The sequence below is a fragment of the Carassius gibelio genome, chromosome B14, assembly GCF_023724105.1.
Source record: "Carassius gibelio isolate Cgi1373 ecotype wild population from Czech Republic chromosome B14, carGib1.2-hapl.c, whole genome shotgun sequence".
NCBI classification, from domain to species: domain Eukaryota; kingdom Metazoa; phylum Chordata; class Actinopteri; order Cypriniformes; family Cyprinidae; genus Carassius; species Carassius gibelio.
This window is the reverse complement of record NC_068409.1, coordinates 27,778,550-27,800,903: the sequence shown is the minus strand read 5'-3', so window position 1 is coordinate 27,800,903 and position 22,354 is coordinate 27,778,550. Positions and strand designations below refer to the sequence as shown.

The following is a 22,354-nucleotide window of genomic DNA, read 5'->3' as shown; positions in this document are numbered from 1 at the left end:
AAAAAAGAAATACACATCTAAATTAAATGACTGCAAAAAATATTAAAAGAAGTTATATGAAATGCTTCAAAGACTGGGGGAAAAATATGTCAATGACTTGCTGAAGTGCACAAAAAACCAGCTATGTATTAGATCTGGAAATAACGTTGCTCTCTCTCTCTCTCTCTCTCTCTCTCTCTCTCTCTCTCTCTCTCTCTCTCTTCCTCTCTCTATATTGTATACAAAAATACATTATATATTATTATGTAAAGTATAATATTCAATACTATAATACAATATAATGTAATATTGTATTGTATTATAGTTATTATATCCAAGTTGTCTGTCTGGAACACAGCATTAGGTAAACGTCAATAAACGATCGTGTACTACAATTAAGAGCCATTCCATAAGGTTGACATTTCAGCACTTGACAAACGGATAGCGACTCCTAAGTAGCACTTAAAGCTCAGCTATGTGACATTGCTTTACGTGCATTGTTGGGAAATGCACGTGAAACAATAATGAATGATCGTAAAATTACTCATAGGAAACGCTCTTAAGTGCTAAGATCAATAGTTATCGGGAAATCCGGCCCAGATCAATTGCCCAAAAAGGGCAGGTTAGAGTTGTCAATTGGTCCGAAACACTCCTTGCCACCGGCCCATCTTTATTTTTGAGTCCTGAGTTTCACTTATCCACAGAACCTCGGTACAATTAAAATGTATCTTACCTCTCAGGCCTTCTGAATACAGATGCCAATGTGTGGGATGGATATTTGCTCGAAGAAGACCACTGCAGCAGCAGAATTCACAGCAGGATCTGCAAATGAGACAAACAACAGAAGCTATTTATCTTACTGTGCTTCAAAATAACAAGCAGATAAATGTGCTTCATCTAAAATCCATCTGATGCCTGGCTATACTGACATGGATGAACATATTGTGGCATACACTGACTTGAGAAGCTCCTGGACAATCGGGAGACATTTGACCATATTTACTGCCTCAAACCCACACTGACTCTACTGCCTAATGGCTTTCCTGGGCAAACTGCAGTCTTCTCCTGCTGTCTCATTAAACTGTTGTATCTTCCAGCTCAGCAACTGAACTATACAGTAATGCCATCTGTAAGAAATGCAGCTTCAGCCTTAGGCTGGGTTGGGTTTATAAGCGATCTAAACCACAGCAGACACTTTTATTCAGCATTTATCTTGTCTATATAAAAGAAACAGTGGCACCTGGCCTAAGAGCATATTTTGACTTTGCGGCCTATTGCTTCCTAGAATAAGGTGCTTAATTTACTTGGCCCTGTAATGAGCCACTTTAAAACTTTAAAAGATGATGGTGCTGATTATCTGGATATTCGGGCATGTTTTATGGTGGGTAATATAGTGCAGAGATGTTTTTTTTTTCAGTTTTGAAGCCCCTGAGGTAAAACCTGTTTACCACAAATTGGCCTTATAAAGACAGCAGGTGAAATTCTCCTGGGAAATACAGATAAGGTGTAATGTTTTCCATAAGGTTATCTCCCATGTCAAGTGCTAACTAGCTAGCAATCCCTTTGCCACTGTCAATCTTGCGTGATTATGCTGGGTGGGCTCTATTCACAGCTTGCCTTATGCATCAGGGGGCGAGGAACTGTTTGAGGCAAGAATATGAAATTAGATCATTATGGAGAGAAACAACTCCACGGCAAATACCTATTTCAATCAGTGGCTAGATGCGGAGGTTATCGATCAAAAACCACCATCATGGGTACTGCTTACTTCCAGTTGAGTGCCATTTTCCAATGGAGGGCTAAAAATGAATATATGTTGCAATGTTTACTTATGGATTAGAGTATTCCTCAGACCTCAGGATTATGAAGATTAAAGTACATTGCAATGAGAGAGACATTCAATTGCATGCCAGCATTCCCACTCAATATGGAGGATTGATGGTTTCCTCAAGTGCCGGGATTTACATATTCTACTGTTAAGAGTGATCAACTTCCATTGCAACCGGTCACATTATTTTAAGACTGGAAATGAAAGATGGAGATGAAGCCGCAAAGTCAGCATCCGTTCTACAGCTGCCCACTCAACTTATTAGAATGAACAAAGAATTAAATACATTTAAGTCCCCCTTTTTTATTTCTCGTTGGGTCTTTTGGGATGATGAGAGGAAGAAATGTCCTAATTTTGGTTTAATGAGACAGCAGAGAGGATTGTGGGTATTCAGCCTGATTTTATGATAATTTGTAGGTAATGTTTACATGTACCCTGCCATTCAATAGTCTGGGGAATATTTTCTTTTTTTGTAAAGAAATTCATGATTTTATTTGGAAAAGATTAGTAAAGACATTTTAAAAGAATCCTGAAAAAAGTATATTAAGCATCACAACTATTTTGATGATTCAATACTGATGATAATAAGAAATACTAAAGCACAAAATTGGCATATTAATTTCTGTTAAGTTAAGTTTTTCTTTTTCACCCAACGAACATTAGGATACTGATAAACGACGGGCACAACAATCTGTTTTCTCCTTCTTCTTTGAATGTTACAATAAGCTTACAATAAGGTTTCATTTGTTAACATTAATGTATTAACTAACATGGATGAACAATGAACAACACATGTATTACAAAATGTATTAATTAGAGCCGGTACTCGATTAAAAAAATTAATCTAATTAATTAGAGGCTTTGTAATTAATTAATCGAAATTAATCGCATTTTAATCGCATATAAATATTTGATCTGAGAACAGTGCGAAGTAATTTTTTTTTTATAGTAAACCATTGAATAATGACTGAATACATAAGCTTAAGCAAGAAAATATTGTTTATTTTTGTTCAACCAAGTCTAGCAGACCAGTGCAATTTTTGCCATTAAGTGTAGCAATAGCATATTTAGAAACAATTTAGAAATAGTAAATTTCAGAAATTCAGGAAGCTTATAGGTGCTGGAACCTTCTGTAAAGTGTTTTTTAAGTAAAACACAATACTGTCAATTACATTCAGAACATTGGAAACACTGACTATTAGAAAACATCTCTCTTCAGAGGCCATAACATACGAAGTCCAACTCTCAATAACCTTGGCCAAAACAATAAAGAGTGTAACATAAACTGTTGCACCAACAAAATAATACATAGTTCAACATAAAGTGTAAAGTCCACGCTAGCTGCTATATGTTTTGCGTTGAGGTGATACTTGAGGTTCGATCATGTGCTGCGGTGATATGCGAACGCTAGTTGGTGCTCCAGTATAATCGGTCCGGCGAAACTCATCCAGTGAGAAACGTTCCGCGATGCAAAAATAAGTTATTAAATATGCGGGAATTTTTTTCTGTAACTAATTAATCTTAATTTACGCGTTATTTTTTTGTGTAATTAATTAATCTCAATTAAAGCGTTAAAGTCCCGGCCCTAGTATTAATCTTTGTTTATGTTAATAAAAATAGGGTCATTCATTGTTCATGTTAGTTCACACTCCATTAATGTTTACAAACACAAATTGTGATTTTAATAATTCATAAATAAATGCTGAAATTAACATGAACTTAGATCAATAAATGCTGTTGAAATATTGTTCATTATTATGTTATTTATATATGTTAACTAATGTAATTAACTAATGAACCTTATTGAAGAATGGCCATGGTCCGCAGATGAGGCATTAAGTGCATGGCACTGCAACCAACTTAACAGAGTTTAATGTAGCAATGTGGTCGCTCAATTTTTCAAGATTAGATTTAATCGTTTAACTGTTAATAGATTTGAACAAAGAAATAAAGTGTTACCACGCACAGGCTGTATTGATCGCAAATACAAAAACAAGATGAGAAGAGAAAATGGGGCACTTATTAAAAATATCACCCTTTACTTAAGTATATGAAAACAGAAAACCACTGTCAACAGGTTAATATAATGTTTCCCATTCTATGACTAGTAAATTAATGTAAACTTATGCTGGGTACACACCAAAATATTTTTTACATCTTATAAGATTTTCAAAATGTGATAGACCACAAACATGAGGATAAAAAATCTGAACCGTTTTGCTCCAGTAGTGTGTGGTGCACCATGATGTGACAAAGACAGCACACCACACACAAACAGATTTTCAACCAGAGTCTCGACTGTGAACACAGGAAATCTCGCAAAATCTCGCAAGACTTCAGAATAAGCATGGCGGACGATATGCAGGAAGAAATTGCAATGATAGTGTTTGGAATGATTTTCAGAGAAAATTCATGAAAAAAAAAAAAAAGACAAGGGTTGGGTGGAGTCAGTGGCAACATGGTCTGTACAAGTTACAGAGTGAGCTAGAGGTGAGCAATGGTCATGACTGCTTCCGTCTTCCATCATCTCGCTCTCTGATTGGATATTGTTTTGTTTCACATGATAATCTCCAGAGCGTGCACACGTTTTCCTCGGGGTTCCCCCCACACATCAGGATTTCTGATCGTAAATATTAAACATGTTGAATATTTACGATTCACGATCAGGGCGGCTTCAACGTTCTTCCAACCAGGTTCGGACATTCTTAACACACCTCACACAAGGGAAAATCTGATAAAGTAATCTGTAGAACCATCAAGATAATCGGGACATAGCTAGGATTGTTGGAAGGGGGAAAATCAGCCCAAAATCAGCCCGATTATCTTTTGGTGTCTACCCAGCATTACTCTGACAAACAATGCTCTTCTAGGAGTAGCTGCGAGCACTGCGTCTTCTTGCACTGGAGTATTTTATGTAGAGTTATCATAAGAGAACTGTAAATATCGCGGTTAACGCTAATACCGGTATATCATCACACACTAAATTAACACAATATCAATAATTGTTGCTTTGAATATCACAGTTATCATCAATACAGGTATATCAAGACACCCTTAGACCCATTTGTCCCTTAGAACTGATCAAATAAATGCAGCATTGGTTATCATAAGAGAATTTTGGAAATATATTCAGTTATAAAGGTATATTTGATTAATAACCTCACCCCTACCTGAACCTAAAAAACAATATAAAAAAGCAGATAAATGTAGAGTGAGATTAATTGTAGCCACAAAATGCTACTATAAACCTGTTTTCTTTAATACATACTGTACATTTTCTACAATATTCTACAAACATTAAACGATTAATTAAAAATCTGTACATATCTAAAGCGGTTCATATGATTACTTTTCAGAAGTAGTAATGCATTAAATTATTTAGCCTTCAGTGTCTATAAGACATTATATGTTTATGTATATTGCAACCACACGACACATACTGTATCTATGAATTTTTATGAGATCATGTTGGGCCACAGGAAGTGAGAGTCTCTTTCTGTAGCTGTGGAGTTGATGGTTGACTGGAAGCTGTGAGCAGGTCATCAGTGCAGGGCTCACACTTTTAAGTGTCTCAGCTTTAAGGCCTTTAGAGGGCTTTGGAGGCAGACAGGGAATGTCTGAGATTGATTCAGTACAGAAAGACTGCCCACCACTAGAGGATAAGTCATAGAAGAGACCCATAAGCCTACTATGCTCAGGAGAGTATAGCCTACTCACCCCCATCTACTCATATCCACTCAACCTAAATATCCTTGTTTCGTCTCTGGATCAACCATTTGACAGTCACAGAGATCATAGCTGGCATCTTTATCTTGCTTTTTTGTTATACGAAGAGATAATAAAAGGTCTTTCCTTCGTTACAATTCCTGAGGTGGGCGTTAGAACCTAAATTTGCTTCTTGTAAATGACTTGTGAACATCCTTTTTTTTTTTTCTTCTTCTTCTTCCCACCCACGGGCACGAGTAATCCACCATGTGAGGATTTGCGGGGCTGGTAGAGAGAGTGCAAAAGAGAGAGAAAGCCACATGGAAATCACGGAGGATTAATTAGAGCACAGACCTAATGAGGATCCTCACAGGAGCGGACATTATCGAAGGAGCAAATGTGTTTAGTTACCTTACAAAAGAATAGAAGGGAGGAAGGAAAAAGGAAAAAGAAAAGAAATGGAAGATGTAAAATGGGGGAAAGAAGGGAAAGGCCTTCTCAATTTAGTAAAAAGGCTTCTAAATTTCAAAGGTATTAGTTGGAGGATGATAGAAAAGGAATTTAGTGATAAGTTCCTATATTCTCACTAATAATAATAACAACAACAATAATAATAGTCTTGTTAATATTATATATTAAATTATTATATAAATAATTGTTCTGTAAATCATCCACGGATCATTTTGCAGCCATGTAAACACAGCCCTGCTCATATTCAGACCAACTGCATGACTGCTTTTATACAATAACTATCAAAGAAACAACAGGTTAATATTGAATAACCTACTTATTACACTCAATATTGTCTATCTTTTGTTCCAACTTTACTCTTTGCCCATCTCCGAGCACCATTTTTGAGGTGGCGTTACTGAATGAATCAACATTTTTGAAGGATCCATTAGGTGAATGACTCAAATGATTCATTCATAAAGATGTACCTACTTGTCGCCATAATATGATTATAAATATCACTGAAAAATCCACACTAACACACAGAGCAACAAAAAATAATAAGCTATAAATAAATATATAGATATATAAACACATACATGCATCCATAAATACATGTGCCTGTGAGTTTGTTTTGTGTCTCTTGGTGTTTGCTCAGATTCAGTTTTCTGTCAACATGACTCAGCCTCCTCTTGTGGACTAGAGTATCCGCTTACACATGTTATTTGATATTTATGTAACTATCATTCACCAATTAGGAATGAGTGTGTGTTTTTGTAGGTTTGTTTTTTTTCTTCTTCTCAGCTTCTCTGCCACTTTCATCTCTTTCCATCTTTTGTTCCTAGCACTAATACAAAGTCCCGCTCTTTATCCCATCAAAGCTTAGCCACCTTTGTGTTTCCATTACTGCGCAATAGATGAGTAGGCAAACACTCGCCCCCTCGTCTGCCTGGAGAAATTACAAATAAATACATTTAATAAATGTTTAAACACATTTTGCCTGATTTTTGGCACGATCCACTCCCCCATTTGACTAGTTTCAAACTGAAAAACACTTTGCTGTTATTATTGCTTGCTACTATTTCTGAGCGCTGTTGTGTTATAGTATTGTTGGAGAACGCCTACACCGGCAGTCAGCTGAGACTTTGCAGAGCGTTAATGGAATTGTCTGCAGAACCTTTTTCTTCTTTAAACTGCATTAGTAACTTGAGAGTAACACTGCGGTTGGCTTTAAGTAGAGTCTAACTCCATTTGTAGTGCAATGCAAGGTACGTGTTTAGTTGAAGCAAGCAGAATATTACACCTCCATTGTGAATTTATTTACACTGTAGCAGTCCCTGTTTGATGTAAATAGGAGGGATTTTGTTTTAGCTCAGCTGAAAACATTGCTTTTCACTATGTGGTGCATTTAGAGACAAACTAATTGGACTAAAATCAGTAAAAGGTCCCCTAATAAAAACTGAAGCATTTGTGTTAGAAAGCTTGCTGAGGTAAATTAGGTAAAATATGTACAAGTGTGTGCGAGTGGATGTAAAGGAAAAAGGAATCTAACGACCCATTTCCCGGTGGTTAAGTCTTGAATGAGATAATAGGCTCGCGGTAGATTCTTTATGAAATTTTAATTAACTCAGGCTTAATGTTGCCATTTTTTTTCTTCCAAAATGAATGTTTTTGTTTAAATTATAAGTAAACAAGAGAGATAAGCAAAAAGGCTTGTCTGCCCGTAGGCATGTCCATTAGAGTGTGCAAAAAAGGAAACAGCAGACCATGCTTCATGGACAGTGAAACAAGAGAGATTTCATTGAAAAATTAAAGTGCAAAGTGGTATGGCATTTTGATAAAACTGTGCATATATATATTAGTTTTGTCTTAGTGGTCTCGGACTTTACTAGCACCTCTTAGCATGGATGCATGAAGTTTCCTCATTAACCGCTGCCTCTTCACACTCGAGCTGATTGTTTATGCTTTGTTTCTTTTTGATGAATTTATTTTTCTCACAAACTACACAACAATAAAACGGACATTCTTGGAATCATCCCAGTGAATCTGCATGTTGTTGGCGTTTCATGCTGATGCGCTGGCTGCTTCATTGTGCATTGTGTTATGGTTTTTTTGTGGTGAGGTGGTTCACTGATTTTCCCAACAGCTTTTCCCAACTGGTACTTGTTCTGTTTGCACTGGTGGATCACACACACATGCGGATCCACACCAGCTCTATGGTTATGCTATGGCTTTACCAGCTTGTTCAAACACATGCACAGATGTACACATACACATAACACATTCAAAACCTGCAGCAACAAGTAAACTCAAGTGTAAATAAAAAAATAAATGCTAATTATCTGGGGGGTGAACTACAAGTGCAATTAAAAGCAAATACATTTCATCCACCATTGCCTACTCACAGAACAAAATAACAGCATATGCAAATTGACAAATAATGTCGCGAAGTACAAGTTCTGCTCAAATGCCATGCCTGGATGCTCTTGGTCAGGAAATGTCCTTTGTGATGGTCAGTAAAAAGGCTGTGACAGTTTCCTGGGAGACTGTGTGCTCTTTACTACTGAGGTTCAGGAATAAACACAGTAAGCCATTTGTCCTGTAGAAAATGCCAGAGCCTTTAAACAGCAGAAGCATTTAAAAAGGAAATATCTCACTACTTGGTGTCTAAGCTGCAGCAGCTTATAACGTTCAGAATAATCACTGTGCCAAGTCATTTTCTTTGAATTATTCAGCATCCATCAGTGTTTGAATGTTATACATGTTGACACATGCTATTACTCTATTTACTGGCAACAGTTCAACAGTTATCTTTTCAAGCCTCATTTTAATCCAAATGCCAAGGATGTCTCTAAAAATTAGGGCTGTCATTTCATTAAAAAATGATATGTATATGAATATATATACATATACATATTCATACATAATTTTAAATTACGCATTGCATTATGTTGCATTTTAGGGTTAAAGTAAATGTCTGTAAACTTGTCCTAGCAGAAAATTACCATTACCTTTTCCATTTTTTCCCCCTTGTTATGTAGTAACAGTTATTATTATTATTATTTTTTTTTTTAAATAACATTTCATCAACCAAATATCTGACATTAGGAAGTTCTTGTAGTAATTAAGTAGCTCAGGTAATGACAAAGTTCACACATTCCCAGAAGAGCCTGTCCTGTCACGGTCAGACAGAGCCGGATCAGAGAGGCATTCTGCTAGAAACTCAGACGTTTGTATTCCAAATGTCACAAGCCTCTGCGGGGAGTTTGGATTCCCAAATCGTGCCTACGCATTGGGTCAGCCGAGGGGCTTCAAAACACCCGTCCACTTTTGCTCGACTTAACAGAGAGCTGAATAGACACATACAGACCCTTACTCACATATACACACTCCAGTGTGAAGGTGAAGAAAAAAAAGAACAGTGTTCATATTTATCCATATTTAATTGATGACTATATATAAAAATCCAGATGGACAAAAGCAGAAACCAAACATAAGAGCTTAACTGTGAATCTGCAAATACAATCAACTCACAGGAGGTGTAAATAGAGGGGCTTCTTAAATCTTTAATCCTCTTTCTGTCTCTTTGGGTTGTAGCCTTTTGCTGCTCAGCAGCTGGCCCAATTAGTTTAAGTATCAGATTTGCACATCATTATGTGTGACATATAATAACACATCCGGATTAATACAACACTATGGCTGCCAAGTTAGAAATGCAATTTAAATGTAAACAAAGCAAATAACAGAGTTCAATAGCTCCACTTTAAAACCACCTGCACTCATTTTTATAAGGTTTGCACAGAACTCAGAACATTTATTATGCTATTAATATTAAGAGAGATTTAAGTTCATAGATTTTTACATATTTTATAAGTAGGTTATACAATGCAACAGAATTCAGCACAAACTTCTGCTACGTAACATCACTACACTCTCGCAGATCTTACTAGAAGAAAATCTTACTGAATATTGTCCCCTCAAAGAGGCACAGACATTAATAATTTAAGGAGTGCCATAATCATTTTATTTATTCAGTGCTCTTATCTTTCCTTTCTTTACATCATCTTGTCTGGTCATAATATGGAAAGTCGCCTGCAGCACTACATCTCAGATAGCTTTTAAACTCTGCATGCAATCCCTTTATTATTTTTATATAGAAGAAGCTGGAAAAAAAATGCTGTTTTTCCTTATTTTTGTATGGCTGAAGCGCTAACATGTAACCTTTCTGTCCAATCTGCCTCTCTCTCTCTCTCTCTCTCTCCCAGATGAAGTCATTATGTTGTCCCATGCTGAAGAACAAACACTTGACCTGAGGAAACTTCCTGAATTCATAACATTATTATTCTAATTTTTTATTTTTATTTTTTATCACAGTTAAGCACTGAATTGACCCACAGCATTACCAGTGAAACTCAGCTGACTGTAAAATGTCTACGTCTAACTGCATAGTTCAAAATAATGAAGATTTCATCTACTTCATGTCATTCCAAACCTGTATGTCTTCTTTTTTTTTTTTCTTTTTTTTTGTACTTAACACAAAAGGTGACATTTTGAAGACTTTCACTTTGTAGTTCCTCGCCATTTTTCTGGTCAGGGAAGGGCACACTGCTATAAGATGAGCTCTGAAGAGCCGTTTAGGAATACTAACCGCTTGTATCAGTTGTTTGTGAAGACGGTCACATCAGAACCCCAGAGCCCAAACATTTATCCAGTGGATAGCAATCTCTCTCAAGCTGACAATGAAAACGCTGCTTTCAGCCTTCATCTTATTTGAGATTCCTCACTCGGACTCTAATCTGAAACATAATCTTCAACATGCTTTCATTCTCTACAATAATGTGACTTGCCATGCCAATGATAAAGCTGACAAAGATAAAAACATTGATTAAAATAATAACAGATGAGAAGATTTGAGAAGGAGACGTAGATCTTTGACATAAGTTAACAACAGTAATGGTTTATATAAGGAAATTAGAGGAAAATTATCACGTTATGCACTTTTTGGCTGCAAGGACATACTGTACTTTTTAAATGTAAAAATAATTTATATTCTTTTCGTTTCGGCTGTTTATTTGCATATGATGAAATGGTCAAAGTATTGACAGCATCCAAAACTTTTGAGACATTTAATAACTTTGAGAACTTCTCAGAACGCAAAGCGACAGAACAGTTATCAGCAACTTTGCCCAAGAAAAATCTTTTTAAAAAGCAATTGTATTTTAATTGAAATCCAGGACTAATAAATGTGAGGTAATCATAAAAGCATGCAGTATAAGTGAAACAGTATCAATGTTGCAGGGGAAAATTTACCCATTAAAATTTTTTTTGACTGATTTGTGTGCCTATGTGCTTTGAACATCTTATTAGAAATCACACAGAACAGAATTAAACCTCATGCTAATGTTAAATTAGGTAAAAGTGTTAACTGTGTTAATGTGACTATGTTGAACATATTTATAATAAATAAAATCAACCTATGAATTCAATGAATTCAGTATTGTAAGATGTTCATATTTAAAAGTGATTATTTATTTATTTATATGCTGTCAAGACAGGTTTTTCTTTTCTTTTTCTTTTGCCTATAACCTAGTTGAAGAGGCTGAAGAACAACGTTCCTCCGGTGGTGAAGAATTTGCATCTGACTGCAGTGTTGACACTATGACTGACAGACAGGCACTCTGTGGCTAACAGCTGATTGAATCTTCACTTCTCAACAATGTGTACGGTTAGGTCAATGACTGTTGACAGATAGATCCCGGCCGAATCATTGATTTCTTCCAAAGGCCAGAGATTCATCTCGAATTCTCTAAGATCAGTATAAATCTGTGAATCTTTCTAAAGAAGTTGCCTGGTTTGAGGATGTAGACTGTCTGAGAAAGAGTCAGTGGACAGATAGATAGATAGATAGATAGATAGATAGATAGATAGATAGATAGATAGATAGATAGATAGATAGATAGATAGATAGATAGATAGATAGACCGAGTTTATTAATATTCTTCGCTTAAACCACTCAAGACAGTCAGACAGTAGACCGGACAACAGGCTCTCTGAGCCAACAGTCATGCACTAACACTTTGGCCTCACTCTCCCTCTGTTTGTTTCACATAATTCCACCTTCAGCCTCATGCAACATTGTCCATCTGACAATTATGCAAATGGTGGGCATAAGCAGACACAGAGAACTGAGGAATCCATAATCAGAGTGGTTTTATCTGACTGTGTGCAGAAATGACCAGGCAGGTGGTAATGATGATTAAGGCTGTGCTTCACTCAGTCCGCAGAAACCATGGTGGAACTTAATGGGGTGAAAAGCTTACTTTGGACCCGAAACAAATTGTTGGCCCGGCAATCAATAGGGTTAGTGAATGAAACCTAATGGCCTCTGCCTCACTTCTTATAATAAAAGTGAAGAAATGGATTGATTTCCCCCCTCACAGGTGTTTTTCCCCTCCTCTTATTGATTTCAATTAACAGAGCGTTTATTGAAACTTGAAAGGGCCAAGCATGTTGTGTACATTCCGATATTGTGCCATTCGAGAGAGACTTTAGGCATAGTGGTATTACATTCTTTACAAGTTCTGCCTTCAGCTTGCTGTCACACCAAGTGCAAAGAGCACAGTTCATAACGGATGTGTATTTTATTCCTTCCCCGGGGTTTTCACAGTCCAGGTTTATTGTATGCATGTGCCATGTCTTTTTCATTAAACTATTCAGCCTGAAAAAAATAAAAAAATAAAAACGGTTCTCATGTGAAAACCGCAGATTATTATTATTATTATTATTTTTTTTTTTTTGATGTTGACATAATCACCGTAAAATGAAGCCGAATAAACAGACAGGATACAAAACAAGAAGTGACTGCGACTCTTTCTCAAATTCAGTCCATGATCAGAGTTCCCTGAGTGCCATACAGCAATGCAATAAAAAAAGTTACTAGTGCTACAGTACTGGGTGACACATTATGGAGTGTTTTTCTGTATTTCTATATGACAGGCAAAAAGAAACAGAGAGGGAAACAAATTTGTTCTGGAGCCAGAGCTGTTTGCACATGTTAAATGTAATTTTCCTTATTTGCAAATGCAATGGCTCATGCCGTACTTTCAGCACACATTACTGCTTCCTCTTCCCATTGTCTTAATAATGGTTTCTCAACAATTTATGTGAGCATCCCCAGATAGTTTTTTTTTTTTTTTGAAAATTTTGCTGCATCTACCATACGACTCCTTTTTAAAATTCTGCTTTTCCCTTCTGCAATATAATTTCAAGGATTTACACAGAATGGTTTGCTTGGCAATGCTAACAGCCATAACAATAACCTCCTCCTGTGCCAGGCTCTGGGCGACTACAGATAATAGCACCCGATTTCCAAAAACAATGTCTGAGCAGACAACCTGGCATGATAGACCACAACAGACGACAAATGGTCCAAACTCTACTGAAAACTCTTAATCGGAGAGAGGTAATTTAACTCTACAAACCACGAAGAGGAACAGCAGGAAAGTGCAAAATCTGCTGAATCTCCTGAGATAGGAGTGGGGGTCATCCTGTTCAGACGCTGTAGATAACATGAGCATCAAAGGCTTCCCTGCTGTGACCTCAGAAGGACGGATGAGAGATTTCACACTATTCAAATTCAAGGAAGGTAAACCACTGCAGTACGCTTCGAAAATCAAGCGTCACGTGTCTGCAATTAATTAGTGTATCATTACTAATAAACTAATTAATGTGCATATTTGACCTTTTAAATTAATTCTCCTGCTTTTACCTGCCAATAACGCAAACAAATGTGAAAACAGATTTTCACTCTGCACGGCATTGATCATTAGCAAGATGCTGTGCAAAACACACAGAGGAAACATTGGGTTGCTTATTTAATTTGCACCTCTGACAAATGGAAAACATTTCTACCAGAAAGACTCGGGAGATAGAGGAATGTACGAAGCATACATTTATTGACAGCTCAGCGAGCACAATTATAAATTTCTTTGGCGGAAGGCCCCGTCCATGGTTCGTAATCCGAGGGTAGCGAATCTGCATTTCCTGCCTGAAGAAAAAGGCAGGGGCGCAGCAGACCCCCCCTGGAAGGTAAGGACAGGACCATCCTGGTGGTGGTGGGGAGGGTGGAGGTTGTGGTCGCGTTGGCATCTGCGAACTCAAACATGTGTAAGTACGATCTTTTATACAGGAGTATAAAGACGTGATTGGATAATGATGAAGGTAATTAGTGACTAAGAGATTGAGTCTTCCTGGCAGAACTTAGGCTAAAGCTTCCATATCTGTCAAGCACAAGATCACACAAACACGCATTTATATTTATTTGGTGGCCTAATTTGCACTGGGAGGCTTTCTCATTAACCAATCCAGGCTACTATGTTTTAGTTGAAGTATAAAAAAAGAGGATAAGTTACCATTTTATCTCACTTTAGAGTCAAAGGTGAGGACAACTAATGAATGTTAGAGCATATATATTTTTTTTAACAGTAAATAAATGTTGATTTAGTAATGCTAATCCTTAAAGGGACACTCCACCCCAAATACACTCCCATTCCCATTCACTGCCAAGTAAAATACACTGTCATGTCAAATCTTTCATACTTTTCTGGACCTCGACAGTGTATTTTACTTGCCAGTGAATGGGACAGACACAAACCTCCCGTTTTTCATCTTAAATATCTTAAATTGTGTTCCGAAGATAAACAAAGCTTTTACGGTTTTGGAAAGGCATGGGGATAAGTGATTAATGACAGCATTTTAATTTTGGGGAGAAGTATCCCTTTAATAGAGCATATTGAGTTATTTCTTCTTAAAGGGCTAGTTCACCAAAAAAAAAAAAAAATGAAAACTGTGTCATTTAATCACCCTCATGCCATTTACTTTAGATCATTTATCATAGTTATTGAAACCTGTATGACTGACTTTCTTCTGTAAAAACACAAAACAAGTTCTGAAATTGTGTGATATTAATGATTAATCACACGTGAGTCCAAAAATAAGTGTTCAGGAGTAAACATGGCAGTGGTGTACTACAAGCTGATTTACTGAAATGGTCATGATTTCAATGTAGAGCAACTTGGCCTATCAATAAGATGGCTGGCAACTGTATTCTTGCTTCACCATTTCAAGCATGGAGTGACCAGAACACAGTGTGATGCCTCCATGGCCAGTCTGTGTGCTTGCAGTGGTGTACAACTGCTCTCTGCTGTGCTCTGACATTCGCAATTGTGGCTTGTCAGAAAACCACCCCCTCTTAGATCTCTGTGTTAATGTTTAATATGAGGGTTCCTACTGGGCCTGGATGTGTCAGGACATGATTTAGACTTAACATTGTTGTTTTAACCTCCACAACAGCCATTACAGTGGCTTTGTCTCTGGTTAAGAAAACACTGTTATTCGCTGAAAGTCCAGAGTTTGCAGAGTTCATGTGCCTTACTTCTAAATAAAAAATTTGAGTCAGTAGGAGTCAAATATTTTCAATGATTCGTTGCTCCAGTTCACAAAACCAGCCTGAAAGATTCATCAAATTGATCTGATCTAGGATTTTTTTCCTTCTTCTCTGAATTTAATTTCTGCTCTAGCCTGTGTAGTAATCTATGTTATAGTTGAACTTGGCATTGCCAACATTGTGGATCTTATGATAAAATGCTTATCCAACTCTTAATCCATGATGTTTTTTCTTTTGGAGCATCAGTGCGTGTTTGAACCTTCTGCAATCATTGTGTATGAGTCCCTCAGTTGTCCTCAGTGTGAAATTATGGATCTCAAAATTATAAAGTTATTGCTGGAAAGGGTTCAGATACACACAAAATGCTGGATGTTCTTTTTCTGAAGAACAGCAGGCAGTTTAACTGTTCAGGACAAACAAGTGACTCAAAAAGAACTATCACTAAAAAAAAAAAAAAAAAAAAAAAAAAAAACACTTCAGTTATAAGAATCAAGTGTATGAAAACTTTTAACTGGTTCCTTTTTTTATAAATTAAACTATTATTTTCTCCTGTGGACTAAATGTAAATATCTTTTATGTTAATATCTTACTCCGGTTAGTACTAAATAAACAATATGCAGTTTGTATGATATCTCTTATTTCTATAAAATAATTAACATTTGTCAGATTCTGCAAGGTGCATGTAAACATTTGACTTAAAATGTATAATAATTTATGAATCTTTTGCATTGTTGAAGCTTAGTTATGACCAGTTAAATTCTGTTTCGGTTTATCTGAGGCAACTTTTTTCCTTTCCTTTTTTTTTTTTACACTGGAAAAAAAATCTGAAACAACACACATATAAAGAGAAGTGTTTGACATGTTTATACATGAATCACAGTTGCGGAAAACAAAATATCATGTAGCAGGATGTTGATCCTCATGCACAGATGGCAGAAAACAAGACATGCACTGACTGAAAACATTTGCAAACAGCCAGATTAAAACTTTTAAAATGACAAAAATACAGAAAGATGAATATTAAACATCTCAGTGGAGCACTAAAAAGTAAAATAAAGTAAAACGTCATTTAATTTGTGCATCCATTAAATCAAAAGCCATTGCAATCCAGTAACAGGTAAATGCCTGTGCTAAATCTAGCTGACCTGCGCCCCCTAAACCTTTCTTGGCCATAAGAGCTTCATCTCGAATGAAAGAACGCATCCTTGCCCTTGTAAATGCAGCAAGCACCTTGTCTTGTTGGGCACAAATTGGGCTCTGATGCGACTTGTTTTAGGTTGTAGGTATCCTCTGCTGCCATAACCTCTTGACCTGCCCTTTCTCAGTGATGATGGCTGCCGATGACTCGGGCTGAATCCAAATCAGCGCAGGCTGACAGGGTCTTCAGGGGCCGATATAGAGTTTAAAACAAGAGCAGCCCAGTTTATAGCATTAGTCCCTTTAAAAGCAATTAGTGTGATTGATCTGGAGAGAGTGCATTTGAAGACGAGGAGAACTGCAGACATAGTGCACCGAGTAGAGCTAATTATTTCTAAATTATGGACAGAGTCAGCACGGATGAATTGAATGGCACTCTGGTGGGAAAAGGGAAATTTACACCTAGACTGACCCTGCTGTGACCCTGATATGTTTACTCTTAATGAAACGAAGTTAGAGAGACGGACAGAGACAGGGAGAAACTTCGAGTCTGGCAGGTAATTGCTGGTGGTAATCAGGGATGCGTAAAGAAGGGAGGTGACCTTTGGCATTTCAACTGCGCTAGATGAGTTCAAGAGTCAAACACTCAGTGTCCATAAAGACTGAGTCAAACTAATTACTTCAGCATGCTCGTGCTTGCAGATAAATGAACGTGCACAATCATAGTCATCAATTATGAGACTTTGGAGAGCCAGAGTTATATGAGCCAGAGTTATATTGGGTGGAAGGTATATTCTATTTACTAATGATACACCACATTAGAAAAAGAAGGGGGAAAAGCTACATATATATATATATATATATATATATATATATATATATATATATATATATATATATATATATATATATATATATATATATATATGTATTTTAGGTAAAGCTCTTCATGATTAATATTATTACTTTTTTTCCTAAATTTGTCAATTTGTGTTGTGTTCTACTCTGTTACTCTGTTATGATTTTGTTTATGTTTGCTGTTATATAGCATATATATAGTGTTCATTTTTAGTCATATAATGTAGGTCATGATTAAAAGCAAACCAACGGACCTTTATTTTCCCACTAAACCAAAGACCAGAGTGCTATTTTATGCAGTTACCTAATTACCTTATCAAAACATTGTATATTAAATGTGATGTTTTTCAGTCTAGCTTCAGCAAGACAATGCCTGAAGGCCTAGGGAATTATGGGTAATATGCAGCGCTGAGACAATTTCATTACTGCAGTTCTCTCATCCATAACAGTGGTGGAATAAATGGATCAAACAGATGAACACTGTGATCTTCACTGTCAACTATGGCTAGGCTGCCTTGACAAATTATACATGTTCCTGATGCATGGTTCACACTTTAAATGTTTCAAAAATCCACATGACCGGAACACTGGAACATCATGATGTTCTGAACAACTCAACCAGAAAGAAAACAAATAATTGTCCAGAAACATGATTATTTAATAAATCGTTCTCATCTTTTTATGTGTAATTCTGAAAGACATGGCTTTATGGTTATGAAACATGCATGACTGGAGATGCATCCAAACATGTTTGTCACATTTTGACAGCCTGAACAACTAAATAGCCTAGAACATCAATCTCCAAACTGAAAAATCCAATGACAAGCATCAGACAATAAACTTTTTACACATACAACATAATACAACACAAATATTCCTTATAATGAATAAAACTAGTTACTTACTGAAATTAATATCACATTCGTCTATACAACACAAGTGTCTGTGCTATGACAGGTCACTGGGAGGTGTCTAGATGTCCCGTGGAGGAATCTTTCCTGCATCAAATCACCTTCCCCTCCCTTCCAGGTTTTCTCTGCTAGACACATCAATACCGAAGCCAATGAGACATGGAGGAATGGCTGTCTGTTCGGGCAGTCACACAGCTGACTGAGATGACCATGTCTTGTTTTAAACACTGTGCTCAGTGCCTTCTGAGTTAATCGAAGGTGCAGCCCTTTACTACAGTGTGTGTGTGTGTGTGGCCTAGTTGATAGTTACAGATAAATCAGTCTGAAACATTTACAAGTTCAGTAATTTCCGTGAGTAGCATGCTGCTTGTTACAGAAAAGCAGCAGGCACTGGTACCAGGTGTTGGTTAATCTGCTTCTAATACGGCTGTCAGAATTAACATTAATGCATGTGATTGATTTGATTTAATGCTGGTAATGAATTGATTCGATTTGACATCATAACGGTTTAATTCTGCTAAATTCACACCTCTAAAACAATCAGAAAATACCAAACCAATTAGCTTATAAATTCATTTAAAGAAAGACTCACAAACTTATATTTAAACTTGTTGGTCAAAAAAACACAAACTTAAATTAAGATGAAAATGTAACTGGACACTTCTTAGCGCACAAAACAGAATGTCCATAATTAATATGATCAGTGTGGAGATATGATCTATCTTAGTTGTTTTGGAGATACCACCTCAGTATGTACATACATACATAAATAATGTTCAGGAAATGCACATTTACGTTATATAAATTGACTTATTTTTTTCTCATTAAAAATCAATCAGTATATTTCAAAATAAATGATTTTTAGTATTTTACTTCATATTTATACAAGGTGAGTAAAACACTCATCAATTAATGTCATGGCTAAAGAGGATGTTTTAAGAGGGCTGACTCATTTGAAAATTCTGAGTAAATATATATTAACCTTTTCTGAATTAGTGAAAGACAGAGAACCCCCTTAATGGACTACTCCACTTTGCCTGCAATTAACTTTTACTCAAACACAATTAAGTTTTACAGTTTTTTTTTCTTCTTCCTCTTTATCAGTAACCCAAGACTGTCATCATGTAGCTATGAAGAGATGAATTAGTGCTTATCATGTTGAATATTCAGATCAATTCCCCGCACTTCCCCTGGAACATTGACCTGTCAATCAAACACTGAGTGCACAACCTCAACCATCACATCACAAGGCTTATTGCCTTCCCAAAAAAAAAACTGATATACAGGAGCGCAAGGGAGGTGAGATTGCAGAGGAAGGCTGGAGAGAGAGAGTGAGAGTAAAATATAGGTTGGGAGAGGGGAATGCCAAAACAAGAGACGAGTTAAATTGTTAGGCTACCAGGAGGTGCATGCATTTTGACTCATGTTTTACCTAGAAATAAATAAATAAACTTTGGTGAAGAGGTGGATTAGTTTAAATGTGCATGGGGAGAGATAAACAAGAGAGGGGGATAAATAAAGAGCAAGAGGCAGTGATCAGTCAGAGATAAAAGTCTCATATTGTTTTATGCGGCAGATCACAATCTAGCCGATCACAATTGCAGTCTACCGGCTGAACATCAGAAGAATCTAAATCACTTTATTCACCCATTGAAGCATAAGTCAGAATTTGAGCTGGTCATCAGTACGATGAGAGTGCAGATTTTAGAGGGGAAACACTTCAAATACAAAACACAAGGACAATCACAAAGCTCTATCATCAAACAGCAACAACAAAAGCTTGTAAACTTGTTTACTATGTCTCCTTTTTTGTGTGTGGTAAAATAAAATCAAACTGTATACTGTATTATATATAAGGATTATTAAGCGACTGAAATTTGAATTTAATTAAATCACAAAATTATCACACATCAAGTTTGACCGAGATATTAGCCCCCCCCCAAAAATATATTTGTCTTGTTTTAGACGAAGACAAGTATTTAATAGACATTATAAAAAGTAGCTTTAGAAATAAATATTTTGATTCAAAATTGCATAACGGCATTAATGGTTTTTTGAATGCTGAAAATATTTAAATGATTAAAACCACACATATTATCAAAATGAAACTAAAAGTGGTCCTTAAAAAATAAATCAATACAGCACAATCACTAAACCACCTCATTTTTAATGCTTTATATCACCACTATTCCATCAGCTGATCTCTTTTGACAACTCACTCAAATTTGATGGATTGTACCTTCAGGAAATGCTATCTCTGGCCTCTACCTTCATCTTTTAATTCTCTGGGGAAATGTATGCACAGCTCCTGTGATACCGCTCTCCAACCCTGACCTATAACAGGCAAACTCCATCTTTATGAGAGTGATGTACAGAGAAATAATATTGGAAGGGGATCTGTATGACCCTTAATGATATTTTTCATTCTCCTGAATTACTTTTCCAAGGTAGCAGCTCTGTGTCAGGCTCCGGGGGAGAGGAGAGAAACAGGTTTAAGCCCCGATTTGGATGTTGTGCTTCTGTTAATAAATAATGCAGCTGAAGACAGCTTCTAAGACCGGGGGAGCTGAGAGGAGTGGTTAAAAAATGAACCACTCTCTCACTCTTTGTCTTTTTGTGCAAGAAGCATACTCTATGTTATTTATTTATTGATTTTGAGCATTACCAACCCCTCTTATCTCCGAAGCTCAAGGGGATCACTAACAAAAGCCTGGCTTCTTATGCCCTTTATGTACACTTACACAAGGCCTATCAAACTCTCTTCCACCCTGTTTGACATGATATCCTTAGAGATTATATGGACTCTAGACAATAGATTGAAACCAAAGCGTTCTTTGCTATGCTAGTAAAAAAAATATCTTTATCATTATCATACAAATTTAAATTTGCAAAAATACAAAAAGCACCTTGTGACGAGAGGGGTGAGACTGAGAGTCGTGGGAACGGAGCGAGGCCGGTGGAGTTAATGAAAATGAGCGACACCTGCGGCACTCACTGGTCTCAAGTCTCGCGGAGGAAGGATACAAGCAGGAGGAACGACGGCCTGAGTTTTATTTCGTGTTTTGGTTTTGTTTGTGTGTGACAGTCGTCCGCGAGAGGCTGTTGCACTGTTTTGTGTTTATTTTGTTATTAAAGTTTTATTTGAATGTTCACCGGTTCCCGCCTCCTCCTTCCCATATTACGAACAATGTTACACACCTGCATTTGTAAGGCTATACAAACTTAAGGTTTTATTTAATAATATGCTTATGCACCAAACTAACAAATAATTAATCATTGAGTATCTCTCTCTCTCTCTCTCTCTCTCTCAACACATAAACGCTCAATAAATAAATAAATACAGACTAGCAATACTTTAATTTGTGATGTCAAAAGTTTTTATTAAATATTGAATATACATGTTGTCAAACAAATTATTACGATTAATCACATCCAAAATGAATGTTTTCGTTTACATTATATATGTGTGTGAACTTTGTGTATTTATTATGCATATATAAAGACACACATACATCATACATTTTGAAAATATTTACATGTATGTATTTACGTGTATATATTTATATTCATATAAACCATATTGTGTGTGTGTGTGTGTGTGTGTGTATATATATATATATATATATATATATATATATATATATATATATATATATATACACACACACACACACACACATAAATGCATATATATGCATATACATAAATGTATATATATATACACGTATACTATGTAAACAAAAACTTGTATTTTGGATGCGAGTAACTGCAATTACTCGTTTGACAAAACTAAATATTAAGTTGTATGACAAAAAAAGTGTCATAGTGTTGCTATCGTTAACAAAAAAAATCTAAAATATAACAAACAATAAAACATTTTGGTGACTGAAATAGCTAAATAAAATAAAATAAAATAATATGAAAAGCCTAAATTGAAATGAAAATTAGAACTGCTGCCTTGACAGTTGTGGAAAAAAAAAATGATGAAGCATATTTAAAACATGCACATGACCTATTTCAAAATACATAATAATAATAATA

At 36.1% G+C, this 22,354-nt stretch overlaps 1 protein-coding gene across 3 annotated transcripts in view; it reads right to left on the bottom strand.

Annotated features, from left to right (window-relative positions):
* Nucleotides 1–22,354, bottom strand: part of lingo2 (leucine rich repeat and Ig domain containing 2) — a 326,054-nt gene that overhangs the window by 137,830 nt on the left and 165,870 nt on the right. For all 3 annotated transcript variants that reach the window (XM_052574215.1, XM_052574216.1, XM_052574214.1), the window contains one exon: nt 713–801. The gene's annotated coding sequence lies outside the window, so the exon portion shown is untranslated. The remainder of the gene's footprint in view (nt 1–712; nt 802–22,354) is intronic.